Here is a 26,655-nt window from a genome sequence, read left to right on the forward strand (position 1 = left end):
GGCTGATGTTAACACGCCATGATGCTTGTAGGTGATCAGATACATACATGGGGCAGACATTGCAAATGTAACTGGGCAAAGGACCTTAGACTACATAACCCTGGTCACATTTAGATAAGCATGTGAAATACTGAGAGATAGTTTTGTCAGATGAGAACAAAATTGAACTCCTTGGTTTCCATAATAGATGCCAAGGGGGAGATGCATCAATCAGTCAATTCCAAAATACTGGAGCCATTTGCACCTGAAAGGCTGTGCACAACATTTATTAAAGGTTTTCAACTATTTTCCAGAGAAGGGGCATGCTCTTGTGTCCTCGCAGGAAATGGCCCATGCACAAGAAAAGTCAGTCTATGCGCCAGAATATCAAATATTCTTGCGCAGCAAACTAGATCAACTAATAGGCTAGTCTAGTTCTGCTTGGTTCCACTCTGCACTGGTCTAAAGAATGACACCAAAATGAATCTCCTCCCATGTTTAAAGTCTGCATATCACCACATAAAGCTCAAATGTACCACGTCACTTTTAATTAAAATCAGCTACCATCTACCAAGATGACGAAGATCAAACTAGGATAGATTTTTCGGCGAGACATAGGGAGAGATCTTTCAAATCGGTCTATAATCGCCACAATACTGGAGTAATTTGCACACAACATGCCATGCCCCACATTTTAGATCAGGTTTTAGATGATTTTTCAAACCCTTTGAAAAAGGGCGTGTCATCAGCTAAAGAGGGTGTGGTCAGAAAAAGACACGTGCAGCAGAAAATTGAATATTGTTGATCTGCAAACTAGACCAACTACTAGCAGGTGCAAAGTACGACTTGCCAATTTTTTAACTGAACCGTATTAATTATCCAGCATCAGACACAATGATTAATCTGGTGCAGCAGAGAACCGTTCTACTCTGTACAAAAAGTTTGTATGGATAAATGGGTCAAAATCACACTTGAGCAATAATGCAAAACACATGTTGCTATGATTGGTCAAAATGCATATGTGCTCAGTGTAATCACACAATGCAATCATATTAGACTGGAACCTCGGGCGTAAGTAAGCACAAAACAATATAACAAAATGTTGTTGAGCAAAAACTTAGAGAATCCAAAAACTATTGCACAACCAGTACCCAATTTTAGACAATTGTAAAGCAGGCTGCTGTTGAAAAAGAACAACAAATACACATTAAAAAAAAAACTATGAATCTCTAAAAACAGAAAGATTACTCATATTTTTAAAATTAACCCCAAAGCACATTGTTCTGGTATTGAGCCTTCGAGATGCTCATACCTTGTTTATTACATGTCAGCATCACATTTGCATGTTTAAACTACTGCTTTTCACAGCTTTCTTTGCGTTATGATAAAAAGCTTCTATTTTTGGAGACTGATGAAAATTAATTAATGTAACAACTTCATTAATTATCCTCATAATTTGCAGTTTTGCTGAGGGATGTGTATTCCCTCATCTCATGGGTGATTAACTGGAATAACCGTCAATAAAAAGTTGGTATTTATTTGCCGATGTTGGACGCAAAATATTTCCTGTCAAAAACATAAATATGGAGGGGTTAACAAAAGAAAAAAAAAATTCTATAGATTTCATTTTGCCACAAACATTTACTCTATGTGGAGAATTTTATTGTGTGTCGACATCATAATTTCTTGCAGTACCCAAAAAAATGTGATTATTTCAGAGTTTCAGGTGTAGAAACACTGATAAATTTCATCCTATATGTGTGTGTTTTCTTGTTCCCCCATATTTACATTCTATCTCATTCCATACTACTAAAACATGATTATTGTAATTGATCATTAGGGTTTTCATTTGGGGACTAAAACTTCAGTAAAATACAATAACAAGACTCTACAAACTTCCATTTTCTTTCCATTTCCTCCCGTAAAATATTAAGTATACAGTGATATACAACTTGTCAATAAACTGAGAAACATTAAAAAATATGAAATGCAGGAAATACCATTAGATAGCCAAGAAAAAGCTTCCATTTCACTTGGCAGAGCTATTCTGCATTTATCACATAAATAATTACAGTTTTGTGAAAAGAAAATTCAAACGATTAATTTTGAAACGAGTTCAACAAATACATTTTATTATATAAAATATTTATACTACCCAGTATATTAGTAATACAATTGTAGTACCATGTAAAGTACAGGCGGTCCCCTAATTAAGAACACCCGACTTACAGACGACCTCTAGTTACAAACGGACCTCCGGATATTTACTGTACTTTAGCCATAGGGCTACAATAAACAGCTGTAAGTTATCAAAATGTGTCTGCAATTAAGATTTATTGTTTATCCTGGTTCTTATGACAATCCAACAATTTTAAAATCCAATTGTCACAGAGAACAAAAACATTTGCACTGGGGTTACAATATTAAAGTATACGGTTTTGACTTGCATACAAATTCAACTTAAGAACAAACCTATCTTGTACGTAACCGGAGGACTTCCGTGCATAGAGAAGAATAAGGACCCAGCTTTAATAATTTTTAGTTATCCCAGCATTATTGAAAAGTTTTCAATAGCTCTTGGTGTCTTACATCTAGATTAAAGTTTTAAGGGGTATTCTGGGAATATGAACGTCTGAAACAAAAACCTGTGTAAATAAGTAATTGAATATAACAAAATTCAATGCCATTAATCACAAAATGGAGCTTAAACGGCCGCCATGATCCCATGATCCCTTTAGTTCTCAGTAACTCCTCCTTCCTCTTATGCTCTGGTCCCAGTCATGATGTAACAGACTTTTTTGCTCTGTTACCATAGTAATGATGTGTAACTGACATATCACCACAACACTGTCCATACTGGATGCCCTGCAACAAACGGACTACAGCCAAACCTAGTGGTGATCACATGACCCGCACAGGCAGGTGCAGGACATGTGATGTGGACATGTGACAAGCGGCCATCTTCTGTCCTGTGTCTGCTCCGTGCAGTGAAAATCAACGGAATTATTTAAGGGCCAGTAGCATTCTTAATTACAATGTATGTCCACAGCATTTTCTGCTAAGGGGAGCAAAGTTTTAAATAACAACTAATTACATATTAGCTTACCGTATTTTCCGGGCCATTAGGCGCACCGGAATATAAGGCGCATTAGTCCGATGCGCCTTATATATGTAATAATTCCATGTATAAGACGCATCGGACTATAAGGCGCAGGGTCGGGGGCGTGGCGGAGGTCCGGGGGCGGAGCGGAGACCCGACGGGACGCGACGCCGAGAAGAGAGGGGAAGGTGAGTGGGGAAGGTGAGGGGGAGGTGGAGGAGGGCAGCGGACCATACTTACATAGGTCCCCGCTACCGGAGACAGCAGATCTCCAGCGGGAACTGCAGACCACGCGGCAGAAGTTGTTCGTGCCGCGTGGTCTGCAGTTCCCGCTGGAGATCTGCTGTCTCCGGTAGCGGGGACCTATGTAAGTATGGTCCGCTGCCCTGTGCCATACATAGGGCGCACCGGACTATAAGGCGCACTTTGGATTTCCAAGGAAATCCAAGGCTTTTAAGTGCGCCTTATAGTCCGGAAAATACGGTATATTTTTTATGACTTTTTGGTATACAAATTACACTTATTCCTGGAATACCACTTTATCATGCATAGTAAGAGGTAACATGTGCAGCATTTGGCAAAACAAGGTGACTGAACAGACACTGTTCATAGCATAACAGCAATTATGTAACCCTGTCTTAGATTTATTTTTACTTTACTAGCGCTCACTAATATGAGCATGTTCTAGCCGTAAGGAGAGTTATAAAGGGCAAACCATTTCCAACAAATATGAGCAGTAATGACTTTCCAAAATCGGCTTGACAGAACCAGTGGCTTTGGGAACTTGAAATCCTAAATTAATTCCCTTAACAGAATCACTTTGCTCGTCACAATTTAGCCACAGTTACATAAAGCATCAAGCAAGTCTTTTTGTTTTTACATTCTCCTTTCATCGTCCTTGCTGGGTGAACTATAGAACATACTATGGATGCAAATAAAATTGGATAACACAAAGTAGCAATAGTTAAAAGAGATATGAAATTGCAAATATTGGTATATAATAAATATATACACACACGTACTGTAGACCGTGGCTCAAATTTGGATAAGGTGGAAGAGAGAAGATCCTGCTCTCAACTTTAGAGATGGGATGGGCCTCGGCTTTGAACGACACTTGCCTCTTAGATCAATAAATGCTACGTCCAATGGCCCCTACTATACTTATACGCTTTGCTATTTTTCATGCCTCAGGCTACATGAAGACAAAATAGCCCCCTGCATTTCAATGGGTTAATACACAAGGTCTTGGTTTCCAGGACCTTGTTTATTAGTCAATTTCCTGAGCTGCAAATTATATAGGAGGTATATTATATATAATATAGGAGGTAATTATATGATTCCTTACCATATTTTCAACCTGGGCTTACTTTTTCTATTGTCGATAACACAAGGGCTACAAACAATGGAGTGTGGAGTTACTTTCATGTGCTCTTAAGGTGGGGGTGCTGCTGCTAATCTGCAAGGCATTTGGTGAATGATAATATTTTCCCTATTTCCTTCACATAGTACAGCAGTCTTCTCAGTATACTTCTTCTATACAACTACAGAGGCTCTGCATCTTCAATGGTAAGCAGAGTAGAATGCATTTATATCACTCTACAAAGAACGTTACCTACCAATGCATAGAATGACTGAGTGCCCAGCTCATAATGTCAACATATACTATGATATAAATATATATATTTATTTATTAAGCACTGGGACCAGAAGTGGTGAGGCGCTAAGGACCACTGTGGTAAGTCAGTGATTTTGGCTGCCATTATAGTCATGTCACTGCTAATACATCACTTCTTCTGCATGCATGATTACTGATAGCAGTGGCTGGTCACAAAAGCCACACATACTTTTAACAGCCGGGACCAGACATATAGAAAATAAGGATGGCACTGCTGGGCTTATGCAAATATGCCTTATGACTTCATTATTACCAATTGGGTTTCAGCTATTAAATTAAGAAACAAAACAAAATACATTTACCGATAAATGGACCATTCTGCCAATACCCTTCACTGATATGGTATATGAAACATGATCTGTTGCAGTACGTTTTCTTTTTCTGCTATCTGTATGGATCATGTAAAGCAGGAGGGCAATCGTGTGCTATAAATGCTCTCTGTTTGCCAAAATCAAATCAGGTTATGTTTGCAGCAATCATCTAGCTATAAAACATCTACTAATCTAAAATGTAAAACAATTGTCATAGCAGGTTTAAAAAAAATGGCAAAGCATAAGCCTCCACTAAAAGGGAATGGTGTCCAATTTTTCATAAATGATACTTCCGCCGGAGAGGACCCTCTCTTGTGTAACAAGATGTGCCTAAACCTTGACTCATTATGGATTCCTTTACAGATAATAAAAACCATATAACCATTTGTTCTTTATCTTGTTTCGAATTTATATATACACTTAAAAAAAAAAAAATAGCACTTCATAGATGTAAGTTCAACCTGTCTCTATCAGTCCTGGTGTACACAATTTCAGTTGCCCCCAGACAGAACCCTGTAACTTCTGACTTGGGGTCGGGGCAGCCATCTTGGGGAACAGGGGAAACGTTCCTTACAAACATCGAAATGATTACCACTTAGGGTAGGAAATCCCACTGAGCTACTGAAATCATATCTTCTCTACCACTACATTTTAAGTTGGGGAAGATATGGTAGGACTACACTCAAATTATAAATGGATGGCTGATCCCAAAGGAACGGGCAAATTCGGCTTAAAAACACATCTAAATTTGCATGACCAGTTTAAGTTAATTTTTGAAATGAATGCCAAAGGAACTCAACAAGGTGGTCTGTTTCTTCGAACTTACTAAAAATGTTCATTTTCTATTTTATGGCATCAGCACTTCTACCGACAAAGTTTTTGGAAGAACAATGCTTTTCCTAAATGCTTTATCTGGGTTTGAGAGCATGTCACCTTTGTAGAAGCAAAACGGGTTAAAAAAAAAATTCTCCACAGGAATTCATTTGCATGACGTGCTTATCTTTTTGTGAGACTCCCTTAAAACTAATGCAAAACATACAAGACTTGACAGGTTTGACAAGTATGAATGCAAAAGCCCAAAGAAGGCACATAAACTGTGCCCAGATATTGAATTTTACAAATAATACACTGCATGGGAAATAATATTTCTATACATTTTTAAATGCTTTGGTTTTTGTTTCAATATAACATGTAAAAGGCGCTTTGTTTTAAAATGGAAAATTGACAGCTTCTGACATATAGCTGCATTGTTCCTATACGTGGGTACACCAGAGGTAAAGTGGCTTTAAGTTTCCATGGCTTTCTATTTTCTTTTGCTCGGCTGGTGTGTTGTTCCCTAAGAATTCCAGGGTTAAAAAAAAAAAAAAAAAGATAATCAAGTCCTTCAAATTGCTGCAAACTTGGCATAACTTGTTCATTAGAGATATACTTAGAGCTGGAAAGCATGGGGATTATTGTTGTAAACCAGAAAAAGAACCCTCAGATTTTTCCATATTTAAGAAGTCCCTCGAATTGTTATTATAGAGCAACACTTTACTTTTAGTTTCACAAATATATGGTATTTAAAGAGAACCCGTCATGCAAAATAACCCCCCTAAACTAAATATATTTTCATAAACTGCCATTAGAGAGCATTGCCTCTATCCCTTTATTGTCCCTCTACATGCCTGTAAACCTAAGCAATGAGGTCCTAAAGCTGTATGCAAATGACCTGTGAAATGTCCAATGAAGCATTAGCATATTCAAGCTGTCCACTCTATTCATGAGTGGGAGGTACAGCCACACCCCCAGTGCATGACTGACAGCCTGTATAATGGAGTGAGGCTGTATAATGATGTGCTTCCTGGTGCTGGTGGCCACGCCCCCTGCAGCCTGTGTGTGTGTATAGGAGAGATACAACAGCTCCAGGCAGCCATGTTATAGCAGAACATGTCAGATTCATGTGTAGCTGATGTCTGTGTCTCTCACCTGTATATTAGGAGGATGCAGCATGTCAGCAGATGCAGCACACACACTAGCCATGCTTTACTATACATTACACACAGACATGAGCAGGGGGAGGAGAGGGGAGGGGTAACAGGGGTGACATCACTGCCTCTGACCATGTGACCAGCCTCATTTATATGATAAAGAATAGATGATTTTACAATGATTAATGTATGAAATAACTAGATAAAGGCTGGGATGGATCCTTGTGAGCTGCTCCAACAAGTAGAGGTGACAGGACTAGTGACACAGACCTGATGACAGGTGTCCTTTAAGCAATGGTGTCACAGGATGCATCAGGGGCCTCCACTGCAGAATCTAATTATATCACAAGAAAAAAACAGTGTAGCATGCGGCGCTATTTTGTCTGGAAAGCGACAGACACCATAACAAAAGCACCCATTATAAGTCCATGCCATCTGTAAAGCACTGCTGGGGTCTATCATGCAATTGATCTGACTGTCATTTTGAGTGTTCTTCTTCTGTGAGGAAGTACAACAAGGGAAATGAACAATGCAAATGTGAACAGGGCCCAAAGCGCAAAGGAGTCTGGAAGGTAGGAGGATGAATAAAGTTTCTAAGCTGAGCAATAGCTCTTGAGACTATCACTAAAAACAGTACAATGAAGCGTGGCGTCGCAAATTCAAGTCCCATCAAAAGTAAAATTAAGAATATTAATCCTGGCCAGGTAGATATTTACTAACATGTTGCAAAGTTCCGATACTTTAGATGACATTATACCAATGACTCAGACCCCTATTTTTAAGAAGTTGCTCAATAGTGTCCACAAGTTGTGTGTTTTAGCGCAGATGACTTTTACCTCACATGCTGCAATACTAGACAAAACCTATTGAAGACAATAAAGCGCAAAATTATTATTATATATTATTTTTAACCCTGGACAACCCTTTCAATAGTTTGATCCAGCCAATGCTAGCACAAAAAAAAAAAATTATTTAATTGATGTTTGGTACAAAGTTTCAAATAGGGAACTCATAAAGCGCACTGTTACGCTGTACCCCTTTGTTTGCATTTGGGGCATTTCGAAAGGAGACTCTGTGAAACAGTTTTCTATGGCTTTAAAAAAAAAAACACACACACACACACACACACACCAACGTTGCTAAAAGAATCAGTATTTATCATCCCGATGATAAACAACAATCCATTCTAAAATTGGTTATTTTATTTTGGTACTAAAAGGGGCAGTTTGGAAGTCACAAAGAAGGTACACACTAAGGCCCCATGCACACACCCCTATATTGAAAACATGTGGTAGATGTTGCCCATGGGCCACAGCCTTGGTTTTCACTGTGCTATGTGCCAGCCGACTGCCTGTGCCACAAAATATAAGGCCAGTCCTTTCCTTGCCTGCGATTGCGGCTCAGGCGGTCTTTTTCTATTGTCATCAGCAGGCATGTCTCATGTAATGTTTCAGTTGATGAGGCCTAAAGGTAATTTACAGCAACATGAAAATACCCCCCAGAACATTACCACTAATTGTGATTATTTACATGCCACGGGTATGAATTCTGCATGCATTCCTCTTTAAGGGAGACATTTCAAATACTTTACATGAGCAGAACGTTAGATTCCATAGAGCGGTAAGAAAGATAAAACTGCGGCCACAAAGTTGGCCCCATCAAGTAATTAAGCAGCAAAAATTAGACAAAATCAATGAGAATCACAGGAAGAGACAGAAAATGGAACCTTAATTGAGAGGCGTGTTGTCCAGATCAATACATGGTGAAAAGTTTTGTACAAAGACACCATGACATGGACTATGTGTACAGTCAGATGCAAGCTCAAAAATACAGGTTACAAAAAACAAACAAGCATCGTCCCTTATGTGCTCAGTGTGATGGGCTTTAACACACCCTGGAGCTGGTGCACAGGCCTGGAGCTCATTGCTCTGGTAGCACAGAAGGTTTCAGTCTGCAGTTTCGAAGCAATGAAGCACGTATAACTTAATAATTATTCACTGCATTGGCTACAGTGGCCCGAAGAAATTAAACAATCAGATAGGGTGTTTCTGCAAGCAAAGGGTTAAGACTCTATATAAATGAGCTACAATAAAACCAAACACATATTGATGCATGTATGTACATAGAACATAACATAACATATTGTCATGCAGGCCAACCCTGGCCGCCCAAGAATTAACATACTGGGATGAGGAACAATCAGGGGCATGGCTAATGTTACTAATGCATTACCTTGTGTCTGTCAGGCTAATGCACCTCATGTGGAGCACCCACTCCTCTGCTGCAGGCTTTCCCGTCATCACTTGTCATTCCTGACTTCGCTGCCCATCAGGCGTGAGGAGCATAACGAACCGTGCATGCCACCGAGGATGCAAGAGCCATGGTCAAAAATAGATGGAGAAGGACGGGAGGAAGGAAGGAAGGAGGAAAAAAAATTGATTCCCTTTTTTTCATCTCCTGAAAACCATAGAGCTAAGTTGCCATGGAGAAAAGAGATGAGGCTGAAGAAGATGCAGGGATATGGCAGAGTTACACAGCAGCCATCAGACATATCCTGTACCGTGATGCAAATGTAGAGCTTGTGGACACAGTGACTAATAGCAGATGGACGTAGATGAATGCTGCTTCTTAGCCGCTCTGCTGAACACAAGAGGCCGAGAAAACATTACACCAAAAAGGAAAGGCGGCTACAGCAGTGCTATGTGCAGTACGCAGTATGTCAGTGTACACAAAGATCCTCTACACGAGGAGTGCACGAAAATACATATAAAATAACAATAAATCCGAAGATAAACATCTGAGCACATGCAATAGGATGGAAAAACTAAGCTGCAATGTATCTGATATTATTGTAGAAAGATATATGTCTTATGTTTCTATGTAGAAAATTCCATCCAAGCACCAAACAACATTTCAACTCAAAACTTTCAGTTCAAATTAGCTGTTTCCCCAAGCTGTGCTGCAGATTCACAGGCTGTTACACTGTGCACTGTAAACTTGCCCCTCCCACTGAGTGCTGAAACTTTCCCTGCTGCAGTGAAATTACATCAGGCCGAGGGAGGGGGTGAAACCGTCTAACAACCTGTGAAGCTGCAGCACCAAGGGGCTCTGGTAACACCCCCAGGAGCTCTTCAGAATTAATTTAAAAAGTAGATTTCAGAATATAGAAGGTCATGGATAACAAATATAAGAAGATTACCTGGATCTATAAGCAAGTCTCACTGGTTTATCCAGGCTTCATCTCCTTTATATAGAATTTTATGCAATTGGGACAGTTATATTTTGTAAGTGTACGGTAACTCTAAACAAAATTGTTTTGGTCTTTGTGACAATTAGATTTTCTAGGTTTTGGGTAATCAGAAGAACAAGGATTAACAATAAAAAGCTTCGTTGCACACGCCTTTGATAATTCTTATAGCAGATCATTGCATCCTGGGACTAAAGTGCAGTAAAGTACGAGTACTCCAGCACCGGATGTCCAGAGGTGCGTCTGTAACTAGGAGTGGTGAAGTGTGAAGTCTGGGACTGCCTGTACTGTACATTACATTGATAGATCGATAGATAATCCAAGAAATAGGCAGCACTTCAGATTGTAGTATAAAGCAGGGTGTCGTTATTCCATAGTGAGACGTTTCAGTGGATAAACCACCTTTTTCAAGCACAGTATGGGTGACTAGCAATAAAACATATAAATGTCACATTGTAGTAGATTGTGTTCACTAAGAAATAGGCAACAGGTAAGACTCCTGATGTGAATTTCTCTATCTTATGTTCTCGGTCCAAACTTAGTTCTATGGATCCCATTTCTCTAAACTACAGTATCTACATTACCTACATTATTAAACTACCATATATACTCGAGCATAAGCCTAGTTTTTCATCACAAAAAAAATGTGCTGAAAACCCAAACTCGGTTTATACTCGAGTAACAAAATTTCTCAAAAATCACCTTTCCGGGTTCCCCCGCTGCTGGCTATATATTGGGGCAGGGGGCTGGCTATATACTGGGGAAATGGGCTGGCAGGCTATATACTGTGGGGCAAGTGCTGGCTATATACTATGGGGCAGGGTCTGGCAGGCTATATAATGGGGAGGCTGTGACCAACGCATTTACCACCCTTGGCTTATTGCGAGTCAATAGGTTTTCCTAGGTTTTTGTGGTAAAATTAGGGGCCTCGGCTTATACTTGGGTTGGCTTATACTCGAGTGTATATGGTAAATCCTTCTAGTCAGAGAGGTACTGTAACCTTCCACTTCTACTTACATTGTCACTTACTAATGGTCTCTCTCGTTGCCAAAGAATGACAAAACTAAAAGACATGGGCAATTATACCTCAAAGTAAATAGTAAGGATAAACAGTAAAGCCATCATTTATCAAATACTGGCATTGTTTATACCACCATAAAAATCAACATTATTGATCCTGTGAGCAGTAAATATTGTTTGTAGTGACATTTAAAAAGAGACATTGGTAAGAAATGCATGGATCTGGAAAAAGCTGCCCTAATATAACAATGACGCAGCTCATTTACCGGAGAAAATCATCCTAATGGAAACATCGATCAGATCCGTTTTTGAAACCCACTAATTGTCGGTGGGTAGAAGCCTCCGGTCACAGTTAAGCACTTATGAATGGAGGATTTGACCATATGTATTTGCACAGAGCAATTGGGCCCATACATATTAGATTTATATGGGCAGAACACAGTTATAACCCAATATTTATAATTAATATATTGGATTTCATGTGTGATCCAACTTGGGGTTTATTCAGACGGCTGTTATGGGGGCCGTGAACTGAAGACTTCTGACCAGATCACGGCCCCCTAGACTTCTATGGCTTTCGGTGACTGTGACTAGGCAGATGAGCAATAACTGTACCATATGTCACGGTACAGTTATTGCTCATCTGCCAATGGAGGTAGGAGGGTTAAAGAATGTTTCCCCCCCCCCCTCCCCTCCTCCTCTGGATCCAGACGAGCCCCCTGATGTCTGAATGTACAGTTAAAGGGGTATTCCAGGAATCAGTATAATTGATATGCAAGTGGGTCTTAAAATATAAGCTTATATGTAATTACCCCATATATACTCAAGAATAAGCCGACCCAAGTATAAGCCGAGACCCCTAATTTCAACACAAAAATCTGGGAAAACCTATTGACTCAAGTATAAGCCAAGGGTGGGAAATGTATTGGTCACAGCCTCCCAGTATATAGTCTGCCAGCCCCTGCAGCATACAGCCTGCCCAGCCCCTGCAGCATACAGCCTGCCCAGCCCCTGCAGCATACAGCCTGCCCAGCCCCTGCAGCATACAGCCTGCCCAGCCCCTGCAGCATACAGCCTGCCCAGCCCCTGCAGCATACAGCCTGCCCAGCCCCTGCAGCATACAGCCTGCCCAGCCCCTGCAGCATACAGCCTGCCCAGCCCCTGCAGCATACAGCCTGCCCAGCCCCTGTAGCATACAGCCTGCCCAGCCCCTGTAGCATACAGCCTGCCCAGCCCCTGTAGCATACAGCCTGCCCAGCCCTTGTAGCATACAGACTGCCCAGCCCCTGTAGCATACAGACTGCCCAGCCCCTGTAGCATACAGACTGCCCAGCCTCTGTAGCATACAGACTGCCCAGCCCCTGTAGTATACAGCCTGCCAGAAGAGGAGTGGAAGAATCCGAAGAGGATCCGAAGGACCCGAGGTGGCACCAGAGCATCGGAGACAGAAGAGGACCTAAGGGTGACGTCAGAAAGGTGAGTTTTGACAAATTTTTTTGTTGACTCGAGTATAAGCCGAGTTAGGGTTTTCAAGCACAATTTATGTGCTGAAAAACTAGGCTTATACTCGAGTATATATGGTAGTTGTTATTTAAAATGTTGTTCCCCTTAGCAAAAAAATGCGGCTGACCCTTTAATCAGTCCGTTAATATCCTCCACACAGTGAAGACACAGGACAGAAGATGGCCGCTGCTCACATGTCCACATTGCAGGTCATGTGATCACCACTATGTTTGGCTGTAGATCATCACTGGAAACAGAGCATAAAAGAGGGAGGAGGAGGAGATATGCCAGTTTCCAGTGGCGGCCATCTTGGTGATAACTCCTCATACTTTAGGGAGGCCATAAAATTTTGTAAATCATAAAATCAAACTAATTAAGCTCCATTTTGTGTCTAACGATATTGAGTTTTGTTACAATCATTTATTTATAGCATCATGGGTTTTTGTATCAGACGTTCATATTCCCAAAATACCCCTTTAAGCTACGTTCACACTACCATTCAAACCTCCGTTCCTTACTTCCATTAAAAAGTAAGGAACAGAGGTTTAATCGATGTTTAATGTATTAAAAATCCCATTAACATCAATGTAAATTTGATGTCATCCATTACGTTCCCTTTAGGCAGGTATCCGTTATGCGAGTGTTTTCTGGATGGGAAAAAAAGACGGAGGCTACAGTACTTATCCATGCATTTTTTTCCAAACGGAAGAAAACGGATGCTTGCCTAACTGACTACAATGGATGGCATGGCGATGGGAGTTTTAACTCGTACTTTAAAACTCTGCTTCAGCTTCACTTTTATTTAACAGAGGTTTGAGTGGTAGCGTGTTCTACAGGTTTCCCCACAACAAGTATTTTTATGATGTAAGGAACATTCTCTACAGGGCCATTGCTTTACTTTACATGCTGGCACGGAGGGGACCCATTGAAAACCCACAGCATGTCAAAACTTTTTGTCATTTTTTAATGGGAAGGTTGAAATTAGTAACACAAACCAAAACAAATCCACTACAAAATATAAGGGTAGATTTGTTGTTGACAGTTTGTGTAGTTACAGCACAGAGGGGCTTTAGTAACACCCCCTAGAGCCTTCTGACTCATTAGCCGAATAGTTAATAGTTATAACAGAATTAAAAGTTTATTTTAAAAGGAAGGAGGCCATGGTTGACAAATATAAGAAGATTACCAAAGTTACAGTGCCTGGATCTATGATTAAGTGTCCCTAGTTTATAATGCTGGATTCTGATGGTAGATTTCCTTTAAGAGTAACAGACACAACCAAAGACCTTAGCCGGTCAATGTAAAAAAATATAATACAGGTAGTATCATTGTAGCCTGGGGCTAAAGTACAGTAAATTGCCAACATCCATAGGTCCGGTTGTAACTAGGGGTCATCTGTAAGTCGGCTGTTCTGAAGTCGGGGACCGTCTGTCGTCAATCTAAAACACTGCTCAGACTGCCACCTCCTTCAGTACATTGTGACCGCAAGACAAGATGACCAGTATTGCAGTGTGGTTTTTAATGAATGTATACAGTTTACAACAACCATAAAAGTAAGGGGAGGGGTAAACTTACTTCTGGCTTAAAACATGCAATACAACCAGACAAGCAGGATTACAGTCACACACTGAAGTTTCTGGTTGAAAAACAGCCTTTCAATCAATAACTTTACAATGTAATGATGAGTCTCTGCTATGTATTTAGATGTAAAGGTCGAGTTCATACTTGTATTTCTTAAGATGGTTAAACAATCTTCAATCATAAGACACAGTCTTTAGACATCTTCTGTACCTAAAGGGGCTTTTAAAAGTGTTTATTTTTTTAAATTATAATAAAAACCTAAAAATTCAAATCACCCCCATTTCCCTAGAACTGATAAACATATTAATGAACTGTAAAAATCATAAACACATTAGGCATCTCCGTGTTCGAAAATGCCCGATCAAAATATAATAACCGTTTTTCACTGGGTTTAACCCCGTAACGGAAAATAGCGCCCAAAGTCGAAAGTGGCACTTTTTGGACATTTTGAAAAATATTCAAAAAAAAAAAAATCATCAATAAAAAAGTTATCAAAAGGACGCAGTCATAAAAATGATCGCAATGAAACCGTCATCAAAAGTTGCAAAAAAAAAAAAAATTACACCATCCACAGCTCCGTACAGCAAAGTATGAAAAAGTTATTGGCACCAAAAGATGACAAAATAAGAAATATATATTTTTGTACAGGAGGTTTTAATTTTTGCAAATGTATGAAAGCATTATAGAACCTATACAAATTTGTTATCCCCATAATCGCAACTACCCAAAGAATAAAGTAGACATGTCATTTGTGGCACACAGTGAAAGCTGTAAAATCCAAGCCCACAAGAAAATGTTGCAAATGCGTTTTTTTTTCACCATTTTCACTGCATTTGGAATTTTTTACCCGCTTCCCAGTAAAAGGCATGGAATATTAAATACCATCACTATGAAGTGCAATTTGTTATGCAGAAAATAAGCCGTCACATAGCTCTGTACATTGAAAAGAAAAGTTCGATTTTTGAAGGTGGGGAGTGAAAAATAGAAATGAAAGGAAAAAAAAAAAAAAAAAGGCCAGGTCATTAAAGCGGTTAAAAATAAAAAGTGCTAAACAAAATTATGTGAGCTACACAATAGAAGAGAGCAATGTACGCCACAAGCAGTTGTGTGGACTTCTAGTGCACCAGATTATCAAAGTGTTTAATTCTTTCTCCCCATATACAGGATTCCTATGTGCAGTTTAACGTAATAAGCAATGGGCAGAATATCATAAAGCTCACAGACCACATAAACAAAATATGTATTATAAAGCACATACAGCAGATAAACAGATTATTAAGAGCACAGAGCGAATAGACTGTATATAACGTGACATTATGCCATTAAGCATTATGTCTTGTTGATTAGTAACACACAAGCAGGCTCTATGCACAGGACACTGGAAATATTAAGAGACAGAAAGGAAATGAAATCATAAAATGCACGTGAAATGTGATCATGTGCACAACTTGTGGCACTTCACATGGAACAAACATCTTTATTATAAAACATGAAATCAATGAGTTACCCATCACACTGTGGCAAAGTATTGTACTACAGGTATCATTAGACTAAATCATATTTACCACTATGTCACCTCATAATAATGGTGGCACACGTGAATGCGGCGGTGGGGTAAATACTCTGCCACCACTTTAATTTGAGGGGTTGTCCAAGAATACACATTATTTTATGGTTAACTCAAGTTTTATTATCACACACACACAAACAATAATGGATAATGATAATCCACAATAAAATGGTAATAGATAAACGAAAACGGGAACAACGGTCTCACAGGAACGCCGGATTTACATATATCATAATCGACACAGTCAGAACCCACTATATAGGACACAGGAAATAATAACAGTGACCCTGTAAGGTTACCCAGCGTTCTCTGTACAGGGATTACAGGGATAATTGCTAAATAACAGAACTGCTTTAATCAGGGACAGCAAATAGTAGACAGTAGAGAGAGATTGATCATGTGTCATCATAGAGGCAAAGTACTTATATTTTAATTTATGGTTGGGAAGGGAGGGGGTCTTTAACCATTTTGTTATCTCTGTGTTTTCCCCCTTACTTACAAGGCCATTATTTTAGTTTTAGCAATGGGCCTGTCAGTTCAGTTCCGGTTTGCAGCATTCGGGCCGGGAGATCCGGGCAGCACACGTTGAACTCGCATCACACTCGCAAGTGTGGAACGGGCCTTATACATAGCATGCGTTGATGCAGCAAGCCTACAACTGCGCTCAAACTACTGAACTGAAAATCATGCAGTAGTAAGAGCGCCGTTTTACACGGGCATCACCACCAACCTCCAAAACAGAAGTCGGCAGTGACAGGGAGAGGGGAGAAAGTTAAATATACATTATTTTTTTATGTTAAAGTCCCCCAGCCATATATTAAAAAAAAACCTCTGTTGATGCCAGAGGTCAGAGGAGAATGGGCAGACTGGTTCGAGCTGATAGAAAGGCAACAGTGACTCAAATCGCCACCCGTTACAACCAAGGTAGGCAGAAGAGCATCTCTGAACGCACAGTACGTCGAATTTTGAGGCACAGCAGAAGACCACACCGGGTGCCACTCCTTTCAGCTAAGAACAGGAAACTGAGGCTACAATTTGCACAAGCTCATCGAAATTGGACAGTAGAAGATTGGAAAAACGTTGCCTGGTCTGATGAGTCTCGATTTCTGCTGCGACATTCGGATGGTAGGGTCAGAATTTGGCGTCAACAACATGAAAGCATGGATCCATCCTGCCTTGTATCAACGGTTCAGGCTGGTGGTGGTGGTGTCATGGTGTTGGGAATATTTTCTTGGCACTCTTTGGGCCCCTTGGTACCAATTGAGTATCGTTGCAACGCCACAGCCTACCTGAGTATTGTTGCTGACCATGTCCATCCCTTTATGACCACAATGTACCCAACATCTGATGGCTACTTTCAGCAGGATAATGCGCCATGTCATAAAGCTGGAATCATCTCAGACTGGTTTCTTGAACATGACAATGAGGTCACTGTACTCAAATGGCCTCCACAGTCACCAGATCTCAATCCAATAGAGCATCTTTGGGATGTGGTGGAACGGGAGATTCGCATCATGGATGTGCAGCCGACGAATCTGCGGCAACTGTGTGATGTCATCATGTCAATATGGACCAAAATCTCTGAGGAATGCTTCCAGCACCTTGTTGAATCTATGCCACGAAGAATTGAGGCAGTTCTGAAGGCAAAAGGGGGTCCAACCCGTTACTAGCATGGTGTACCTAATAAAGTGGCCGGTGAGTGTATATATATTTTATAGACTAATATAATATATAATATAGACTTGGTTGAAAAAGAAAAGGGCAAAATAATTAATGCCCTCTTCCATCGCGCGCAACAGCTAGAAGCCCTACACAAGCACACATTGCAGCTTGCTACCCTTAGGGATTTAACAACTCAACAGGAGCTGAGGAGCCTATCGGACCAGAGTCAGAAGCGTTTGTTCCAACAGTGCTCTCAGTCTCTGTATGAATGGTGAAATAAACCTGGGGCCTGGCTGGGTAAAATACTCCGTGATGGACGTGCTGCACTTTATATCCCCTCTATCAAAGCCCAGACTGGTACGGTAGTCCACAAAAATGAGGAGATTGCCCAGGAATTCCATACTTTCTATTCCAAGCTATTATAGCCTTCCTCATTCCTCATTGAAAGCTTCCTCCCCTACACCCATTATGACCTTGGACGCTTTTCTAATAGGTAACCACCTTCCAAGCCTCTCTGAGGGGGCGAGGGAGAAGATGGAGTCCCACTTTTCCCTCTTCATTGGATGCTAAGAAGGCATTTGATCGAGTGGACTGGGATTTCCTTGTGGGGGCATTGTGGACTAATGGCATTGGCAACACTATGTTAATGCACATATAGGTGCTGTACCGTGATCCGTGGGCCAGGATTAGAGTTAATGGGACCCTCTCTCCTTCCTTCCCAATCAAGAACAGCACAAGACAGAGCTGCCAATTTCCGCCCCTACTCTATGCCCTTGGCATGGAACACCTCCTTGCTTAGATCCGTAGTGACCCGGCTGTACATGGGGTCCGGGATCGACCCCCATCAATACAAATGCTTTCGGCCTTGATATGCTCCTCACGTTTCCTTGCCGGCTCTTACACACATACAGCTACTTTAGAAACATTGACCTTGTAATTACTAAGAGAGTGTTGCAATGGGGTTTCCTCCCCACCCTTTTGTCCTCTCTTCGAACGTGTTTCCCCTTCACATGGGAAGTGCGCTCAGTAAAGTACTTAGGCATACATGTCCTGGCTGATCTAAAAGAGGTTTGCAATAAACTATGCCCCCTTGAAACAAGATTTGGCATTGTGGAGTAAGTTACAGGTGTCTTGCATGGGGCGCATTAATAGTATCAAAATTAATGCTTTGCCACGGCTATTATACCTGTATCAAACCATTCCTATAAGTCTGCCAGGATCTTTCTTTCGTGAAATATCCTCTGTTTGGGAAATTTGTGTGGGCATCTCCTCCAACTACAATTGTGTCCATCTTGGTCCGCAGGAAACAGGCTGGTGGGTTAATAGCATCTGCAGCAACAAGGATCCTGGATTGCTTTCACCATTCCAAAATCAAACTGTGGGTACAACTTGAAGTGGACTTGTCTCTGCTTCCACTCACGGCTCTCCCCTGGCTTACACCAGGTGCACACAGGCCCTCGGACTTGCCATTTGTCATATCCCATTCACTCTTAACACTTCGTACACGATCTAGCTGACTTACATTCTTCTCCCCTGATGGTCCTCTGGTCCCAATCACAGGCAACCCAGACTTTTCCCTCCAGGCAAAGTGGGGTCTTTTCTAAGTAGGACGTGGGAAGATCCCCCACCGACATTTAGAGCAGTGTTATCTGATTACAATATCAATTCTCTTTCCATCTTGCTTGCTAATCGTCCGTCCTACCATAGATTTTCTGGGATTATCAGCAGCTGGTCCACTTCTACCACACATGTAAAACAGAGCTAGGACTGCATCGATATCTTTGTGTCTCAGAACCCCTACCGAGGGGACAGGCGTAGGCAATTTACAACATACTCCTATCCACACAGTCTACTGCCCTTCCATCTTTTGACCAGAGTTGGAAGCATGAATTAGGGAAAAACCTACCCGGTTGCTACATGGCTTAGTTCCTTTGAGCTGAGTCATAAGTTTTCAATATCTTGTAAGGCTCAGGAAACAAACTACAAAATAACGTCTCGCTGCTACAGAGTACCACTCACACTGCATTCCATTTTCCAGACGATCTCAGACTGCCGTTGTGCACAGGCAAGGGGTACGATACCCATATCTGGTGGGAATGCCCCTCTATCAAAGCATTTTGGGGAAAGGTCTTTTTATTAATATATAAGCTGCTGGGGGTCTCATTAGAAATTCACCCATCAATAGTTTTGCTCTCCTTGCTCCCAATCCAGATTCAAAAACACCAACGCTGCCTGCTCAGTCACCTCTTAGACGTCAACACTGTGATCCCTAGACTCTGGAAAACAGCCATAGCTCCATCCATGATGGACTGGTTTGAGGAAATTACACACATCCAGAGAATTGAGGAGTTCACTGCGGCCTGCCTCATTTGTCTTCTCAGTACTCGGTCTTCCGTTTTCAGTCTTGCCCTTTCCCATTGTTGCCCTCGATTCTTTTTCTTTTCCTCTATTGTTTATTTGCTAGTCTATAGAACTGTTCCTTTTTTCTACATTTTGTGTTTTGTACAGTATGTCATATACTGTTTGCTGCGCCACACTCACGTTTGTGTAATCTGAATACTATTAAGAAATGCTCACTTCGTTATATTTCTATGTGAATGGGTTCATGCATATGTGTATTCTGTAAAACAATGAGTGAAGTGAAATCAAAAATAAAGGAATTATTATTATTGTTTGGCCAAGCTTTAAACATTAAAACATAAAGAGTTGGAGATCCACAAGTAAATAGTGAATTACATACCGCCGTGCAGTTGTTCAGTCATGGTTCACATATTTAAGTACAGGCCAAGAGTGACTAAGGAAAATAAAATGCAATAAATATTTCAGAACAGTTTTTAAAATGTCCCTGGATTATTTTATTGTGCTTACAGAAGAAGGGATTTGGGATTTTTATCTTGTTTTGTCCAGATCAGTGATAATATGTAATCAGATTTACGCATCCACCCTTCATTTTAGAGGATAAACCGTGAAAGAGCAAACTTCAAATTAAAGGTCCAGAATACCCTTGCTGCTTCTATTAAAAACACCACCAAGTAAGGAATGAGGACAACACGTACATAAAAGCTCTGGAAGTATATGTACTCCAAGTTAAGATTTGTTATAGAGTTGTTGTTTTTTTAATGTACACTAGATAGTTACTATAAAAGGAGGTGCATAAATATTTATTCTGCTCTTGCATCAAGACAAAACCCTGCTGGGCTGCCCAGGACCAGATCTGCTCATAGAGCAACTCCCAATTTCAACAACAAATAATTTATGGCATAGACGGTGACAGCCTTGCAGCTCACATTTTTCTGACTACTATGCTCTAAAAGGCTATTCCAGGAGTAAGCATAACTCATATACAAATGGGTCATTAAAATATAAGCTGATATGTAATTAGTTGTTATTTAAAATTTTGCCCACTCAACAGAAAAATGCTGTTGGCATACACTGTTTGTACTGGCCCTTTAATCAATGTGGAGCAGACACAGGACAGAAGATGGCCACTGGTCACATGTCCTCATCACATGTCCTGCACCCTCCATGGGCAGGTCAGGTGATCACCACTAAGTTTGGCTGCATTCAGAAATCTCTCCATTGCCAGAGATCATCATATAGTTGAAAAGGAAACAATCCCGTCCTCTTGCTTTAGTCTCATTAATTCTCTTTAATTAAAAAAATCATATATGCACGATATACAAGATTAAAAAAGCGTGTTTCTTCCGCGATCCCTTGACCTTAGGCATGGTTACGCTAAGTCTAAACATAGCTCAACTAAATAGAGGTTAATAGCTAGATAACAAGTGCATTAAAAATAAATAAACCATGCATGTCCCAAATGCTCATGGGTCCTGTTAGTATCACATCTATGGGAAGTCCCGTCCCCATTTACATGACAGGATGTCACATGATGTATCAATTAACCATGGCAAGAGGTTGTAGTGGTAATCATACCAACCAAACAAAATTTGGGGAGTATGGAAGGATTTTTACAGAAACAGATTACAGTATTGTATGTTATGTTGTATGTTGTGACAATATAGTATATATTAAAAAATAGCAAATGTAAAACTATCATAAATGCTGGATATGCACACATTGGGGCACATTTACTTACCCGGTCCAGTTGCGATCCAGCGGCGCGTTCTCCGACAAGGATTCGGGTCTGCCGGGATTCACTAAGGTCCGTGTGCGTAAATTTTTTTTTTTTAAATTCCGCTTTTTTTTCCGGAATTCGTTGGGTTGTCCGACGGCCATTCCCCCCGATTTCTGACGCATGAAACCCGACAAAAGTGCATGATTCGGACCCTTCGTAAATATTGTATCAATAAAATATGTCATAATAAAATTATATACCAACCATCAGCTACATAAAAGAATTACAAAACATGTTGACCATAGAAAAATGTTTTGTGTACTATTTATAGATCTCATATGGTACTTATAGTCATTAATGATACATGATCTAATTCCTTTTTGTCTATAAAATTAGAAAGATCATATTATGCTAGTCAATAATGATACATAATCATTTATTTTTTGATACCCTGCGGCATTCAAGAATTTAAAGTGAAAATCCAAAATACCTCCCTGTTTAGCAGTCTACCTACTAGGTCACCCCCTCTAAGAGATCCTTCATTTTGTTCTAAAGCATAGGCTACTAGGAAGGCGCGAGTCCTTCTTTCATTGATAGGAACATCTATCAATCAATCTTTTTAAGGATTCGTATTTTAATTTTACGGCTGGTGTAACCAACAAGTCACACTCTGTACATTCAATAACGTAGACCACGTATGAAGAATTGCAGGTTATATGCAGAGAAATCCATGAATAATCTGGTTGGAGATACAGAGTTACATGATTTACAATGTGAAGCACTACATCTATAGAAACCACAACGTGAAATTCTTTTTAGGTTCAAAGAAATATGGTGACAATTGGTTACCCAATGATGCACGCTTTCTAGGGACAATTCTGCAACCATCTTTTAATATCTGTAAGTGCATCAGAGAAATACCTTTAATTACTTCAAATTGGGGACTAATTGTTGCGCCACTTTGATTGAATTAACTCACGGCCTAGTAAAGCCTCAAACAGCTTTAAATATTAAATGCACGCAATTTTTGTATACGTTTATATGTAGGCATTCCCATTATGCCTATCCATATTTATCCCACTGTTCAACCTACCACACAAAAGAGAAAATCCTGCAAATTTACTTAGCGATACATCTGAGGTTTGTTCTGCTTAATATGATCCCGATACTTCATGTACCATGTTGTAATAAGAATGGTCTGCCGCCACAGGATAAAAGCTTCCAATTAATCCTTAACATTAGACCTTCCTTTCCAATGTTGGACTGTATTAGTATCTGTATTTACAAAGCAGAGGTCCATAGGATATGAATAATGACGGCAGCAGAACACAGAGTTCTGTGGCAGTAATAAGGATTTCTCTACCTTAATTCCAACAGAAATGGAAAAAGATTCTATTGATCGGCATTGGGGCTTGTCATGGGAACGCAGATTTATCCAGCTTTGCTTCAGATCTCTGCAGAAGGAGGGGGTTTGTGGGATGTTGAAATATTAATTTCAACTTTAAAAGCTAGGAACTCATCACCAGACATACTGCAGAATGAAAGATTGAATGTTACAGCACCAAATATAGATCATTTTGCATGAAATTTGCAACGGTGACACATTTTCAGTACAAGAATATTTAAAACAGTCTGTGGGCTAGCTTAGAAAAAGAAATTAACCAGCGCTTTACCAAACAATATAAAACACAAACAAGTGCTAGGGTAAAAACCGCTAACATGAAAGATGTGCAGACAATGCATTTACTAATACTACTATAAACCTGTATTCAAATTACTCCAAAAGGAAAGGTAATATATAACTACACATGTACGCTTTTGTGCTTTATGCAATTGTATCGATTTTATTAAGAAATTAACCATACGACAGAAGACAATCCAGCTACCTATAATGTACAGGCAGTCCCCGGGTTACATACAAGATAGGGACTGTAGGTTTGTTCTTAAGTTGAATTTGTATGTAAGTCGAAACTGTATATTTTATCATTGTAGTTCCCGACAATTTTTTTTTTTGCCCCAGTGACAATTGGAGTTTCAAATTTTTTTTCTGTAATAGGACCAAGAATTATCAATAAAGCTTCATTACAGGCAATTTTAAGCTGATTATTGCAATCTGGGACTATTTTAAAGCATCCAGAGAGCTTCACCAGAGGTCACAGTGGGCAGAGGGGTCCGTCTGTAACTATGGGTTGTCTGTAAGTCGGGTGTCCTTAAGTAGGGGACCGCCTGTATATAGCATTATTATTTAGGGAACGCAGCAAGCGGTTTCCAGACAATGGGTAAATGACTCATGCTGTCAAACTTCGCCTCGCAGCATAGTCACGATCATGATGTAACAGATGGTCATTATATTTAGCAGGTATCTTACATACCACTTCCTTCCTCTAGCCATGGTTAAACTCTGGGGAAATGTTTTCTTTTAAGATTAGTAGAACAGAATGCTCCAAGATAGCAATATATAAATAGAAAATACAAGTTTTGAGTGATCTCTGAAATGCTGCAATTTTGGATATGTTTGTATTGCTGTACACATCTCCAAACTAAGGTTTAGGTTAAAGTCATACGAAATTCACCAATGCAGATTCAATGAGCAATCATGGAGATTAAGTCAGATGCAGATGATGGGGTTTATTTGGCATTCAGTGGTTATTAGGTTATTTCCTCTCTATAGATGCTGTGTTCTGAGCAGGGCAGTAGCGTGTCCCATTACGTAATCAGCCAGTACATACAGATAGATTCTTGGAATCTCTCTGCACATGTAGAACCATTATTGTAAGCCTGAGAGACAGCCCATGTGCTTCTGTTGCTGTGCAGAGGTCTCATCTGAATCACTGAGATACAACAAAAGGAGTCTCATGTAACAAGATCATCTAATGGTAAAATGAATGTGCTCTGCATTCAACCAGAAGCCTAGTTGCATCACTCTGGAAAAAGGACAAGCGTTCAGGATTTTTGCTGAAACCAAAACCAGCAATCATCTGCCCTTCATAGGATCACTCACATTAACATTATCCCGACTTTGGTTTTAAAAGCGCCATTACAAAAATGTAATTATTTTACTTTCATTTGTTTATTATTTTAATACAAACAAAACCTGAAGAGGGATAACAGTCTGTGATATGTAATTTTGGGCAGCACTAAAGCAAAGTAACAACAACATAGACAAACAGTTTGATGTACTTTCTGTAGCCGAGATGCCTCTTAATGGCCATATAAACATCTTCTTCTTGGGGCTTCAGATATTTTGCTCTGTAATAGGAGCCGAACAATGGAAAAAAAATGGAAAAAAACTTGGACATTAACATAAGGGGAGAGTTTTCAGTGAATTTAAACCAGTTTTCTGGCATAGAACCACTGCAATAAAAGCAATTTCTTGCACACTGCAAGAAATTGTGATTATTCTAGTGACTTGTCCACCTCCATGCCATGTGGACGTGAAGGGTGCGGCCACTGGCAGAGTGGGCTGGAACAGGACATTCCTGGCCCATGCCTGCCCACTTTCTAAATACCTCCAAAAATTTGCAGCTGAATATTCACAGGTTTTTACACTAAACTATGAAAGGCCTGGCAGACTTGGCATAGTTTTGTCTACAGCGCAGTACAGGTGGCAGATACATCGTGAGGTCTAAGCTGACAATTCCGAGTATTGAATTTAATTACCTTCCTAATGCACCAGTACTGTACTGGTGAGATGCAATAACTTTGAAACAGAGTTGCCAACAGTTAGACCTGTTTGGCTATTATTCCACATCGACCAAGACTTCCTGAAAGCTGGACGTGAAATAGAGGGCAATGCAGACAACTATAAATACAAAGAATGGGCAGATTTATCAAAAAGTCTGCTGTTGGCGTATAAATCTGGAGCAGTACAAGATTTTTTTTAAGTCATACTTTGCACCTCCTATAGTGTAGGTTGGCTTAGTTTATTGCAGAAAAAGGGGCACTTTGGATCATCCAGCAGTGTTTTAGAATGTTTCTGCAAATGTATACACTGTATACAATAAAGAATTCGGATACAAGGCAACAAAAAACAATACATAGATATCTAAAACTATAGGACCCATTATTACTGTAAGGGAGCAGAGTGTCAAATGCAAGTTCTCTTTTAAAAGCGTTTAACTGAGATCAGAAATAATGTGTTTTTATTGCTTTATCCTGGCTCCTGAATAATTAATACATTAATTATCAGATACTGCCAATGCAAAGAGCATGCGATTTTAAGAAACAATGTGGTTAAGTCAATTATGGCCAAGAATGCTTCTTACTATCCAATGCTATAAAACAAAGATAACAGTCACCCTTACAAAGTCAAGCCTGTGAGACCTGACAATAAACTACCCAACCTCACATCCAAGTTCAAGGGATACATGCATTTATAAATAAAATGGGTTTGCAATTGGATATTGATGACCTATGCATACAAGAGTTCATCAATGTCAGATCATTGAGGTAGTAGGGTACGATTGCCTGTTCTCGTTGTTCTACATGGTGTATTGAGCTACAAGCTTCCTACGATGTGTAGTGATCGCTGGTTTACTGCTGGGATTTTGAGAGTAGTCCCACAACCCAAAGTTGTTGTCCATGAGCAGTTAGCTACAATATATGCCCATACCCTTAGACTAGGTGCAAATCTTACTAACATTTAAACCATAAAGTACTAGTAGGCACCACGACAGATTACTTTGTGCTTAGCTGCTGCTCTAGAAAGGACGGAACATTAGTGTAATCAAATTGGGTAAATTAATTGATTGCAAGACATTTGGGGTGGTTAATTGTTGCAGTCTCAGAAGAAGCTGTGATGTAATTATATAAGGAGTATTTGCTGCAAACTTGCTAGATAGAGAAGCTGCTGTGCAGGACGTAGCCAGGGATCAATATACTAATTTACTGGCCTAGAATCTGCTCCTAATCAGGTATTGCACTTCAACGACCACAGTCTCTCAATCAGCAGTTGTCAGT

General features: G+C 40.0%; 1 protein-coding gene across 13 annotated transcripts in view; it reads right to left on the minus strand.

Annotated features, from left to right (window-relative positions):
- Positions 1–26,655, minus strand: part of PITPNM2 (phosphatidylinositol transfer protein membrane associated 2) — a 202,802-nt gene that overhangs the window by 130,346 nt on the left and 45,801 nt on the right. The window contains exon 1 of one of the 13 annotated variants that reach the window (XM_072144152.1): positions 9,268–9,660. The exons of the other annotated variants lie outside the window; for them this stretch is intronic. The gene's annotated coding sequence lies outside the window, so the exon portion shown is untranslated. Of the gene's footprint in view, positions 1–9,267; positions 9,661–26,655 lie in introns of those variants that run through there. 13 annotated transcript variants of the gene reach the window in all.

Source organism: Engystomops pustulosus, chromosome 1 (genome assembly GCF_040894005.1).
Source record: "Engystomops pustulosus chromosome 1, aEngPut4.maternal, whole genome shotgun sequence".
NCBI lineage: Eukaryota > Metazoa > Chordata > Amphibia > Anura > Leptodactylidae > Engystomops > Engystomops pustulosus.